Source organism: Oculina patagonica, unplaced genomic scaffold, assembly GCF_052425735.1.
Source record: "Oculina patagonica isolate OP01 unplaced genomic scaffold, crgOcupat unplaced1635, whole genome shotgun sequence".
Lineage (NCBI taxonomy): Eukaryota > Metazoa > Cnidaria > Anthozoa > Scleractinia > Oculinidae > Oculina > Oculina patagonica.
In genome coordinates, this window is record NW_027557668.1 from 1 (window position 1) to 2,107 (window position 2,107).

A 2,107-nucleotide genomic window follows, 5' to 3' on the forward strand; every position below is an offset into this window, starting at 1 on the left:
AATTTTTGAAGTGAAGCTTCATCACAGCGTCGCTTAACTTTGTTCAGGCATCATCTGGAGACCAAAGCATGCGTGACCTGTTTAATGTTCAAGGGACATTTCCAAGACATGGTTTTTTAAGGCTTGGCCTGTTTAAACCAGGTTTGATTCAAGAAACTTATACAAGAAAATGAACCGAAATATGCACTGCAAAAATGCAAATAACAGGCAGGTGTAAAGGGCATGACCCAAAGGGGAACTTGGGACAAGTCCTCTTCTCTCTCACAGGCCTATGTGTTCAAAACTTTTGTGTAACTGTGCAGCTTTTGTGAGTGGTTTATAAACACACCACTTTGAACAGGACAGAACCATGTGACAAAAGTGCCCTCACAATGTCTTCAAAGATGTGTATAATATTGTTCATCGTGGTGTAAGATAGGAATGAACATTTATTCACCCGTCCCCACGAAAGAATTGCTTTGAGGTGTTGATCACGATGTTTCCACTACAATACTGCTAGTCTTCATCAGGGTGATGAGGTCGCTATTTATGGCATGTTGGTTCGGCTGCTTTTTTGATGAGAAATCATGCAAGCACACCTCAGTGTATGCAATAAGTTGTTTATTTTTTTTATTAATATGAAATTAAATTAGTACTAGTGACTAAACTAAGACGATACAAACACTCGTGAACAACAACAAGGAGAGGCCTTCTCTCACTAGAGAAAATAAAATAATAATTATTGGTGTTCTGAGAGCAGATAGAGTACAATATAGTTACCGTTATAAGGATCCGATGCTTCCACAAGTTTTACTTTAAAACAGGCTAAAAAATGCATCTTCTGGGAAAAAGCCTCGATTTTCAGCAGACTTCGAGACACAAGCAATTTTGATACACCACCTAAACCAGCGCACACTATAACTTGCAGTGTACATTATAGAGTTTTTTTTCTTTTATTAAAAATGCCTAGCTGCATCTGATTAAATTAAAGCTCATCCTTGGCTTTTGTTTCTTCTTCCTCCTCTTCAGTTGCACTTTCTTCAGTCTCTGGTTCTTCACCGCCTTCTTCTGTTTTCTCTTCTGTTTCTTTAGCTTCTTCCTCTGTTTCTTTGCCTTCCTCCTCCTATAATGATAACAATAATACATCAATTACTACTGGTACCACTTAACTTTTTACCTGATAAAATAATTAATGGCCGTTCTGAATACAGTTGAATTCTGATAAGTCAAGCCTTGAACCTTGAACCTTCTTTTTTTTTTTTTTGTATTTTGGCAGGGTTTTGGAATCTTCTTTCTATCTGGAACCTCTTTCCATTGTTAATTAGGTCATTTTCTTACTAATCTAAGGGGGGGGGGGGGGGGGGAGATATAATATATTTTTTGGAACCACACAATCTAAAACATTGTTACGGTGTTCACTGTTTTTTGAAGGTAAAAAAAAATTGACTGCAATTTTAAGAATCTACAAAGGGAGGTTGTTTCAGATTCGTCAAATAAGCACACTTAACATTATTAACCTTTAAGACTCAAGAGTGACCAAAATGGAATTTCTTTCCACAATAGAGAATACCAAATGGAGAGAAGAGGTTATGAGAGTTAGCAATGATGAACAAAGGGAAATTGCTTTGAACCTTTAACTAATTCTCCCAACAATGCTACAAGAAAAGGTACGGAGATCAGTCAGGAGAATTTGCATGCTGATATCAGGGCTTAACCAACCTCTTCTTCCTCCTCTTCTTCATCCTCCTCCTCAGCTTTCTTTTTGTCTTCTTCTTCTTTAGCCTTCTTCTCTTCTTCTTCTCTTTCTTTACGTTCTTTCTCATCTTGCCCATCTTTCATTTTCTTTTCACCTTCCTTGGTCTCCTCTCAAGTTTCCTTAGCGCACGTTTCAGCACACTCAACAGCATCCGTTACAAGTATATTATCGGAAATAGTTCCTGATTTTACCTGAACCAAGAAAGAAAGAAGAATTTTGTTATGATGATGAAAGGAAGATGGCTACCCATGAAAATAAATTGCAAAGGATTTTCTGCAAAGGGGCATATATGCAGTAACAAGAACCGCAAGCAGTTTATAATCGTGCGGGTAATTTTTGACCACCCGACCTCTTTCAGTGCTTTGGCTTAAA

General features: G+C 37.6%; 1 long non-coding RNA gene across 1 annotated transcript; it reads right to left on the bottom strand.

Moving 5' to 3' along the window:
* Nucleotides 1-583: 583 nt before the first annotated feature.
* Nucleotides 584-1,852, bottom strand: LOC144640007 (uncharacterized). The gene is made up of 2 exons (XR_013568259.1): nucleotides 1,699-1,852; nucleotides 584-1,102 (listed from the first exon to the last, which is right to left on the bottom strand). It is a non-coding gene; the product is annotated as an uncharacterized LOC144640007 (long non-coding RNA).
* Nucleotides 1,853-2,107: the final 255 nt, after the last annotated feature.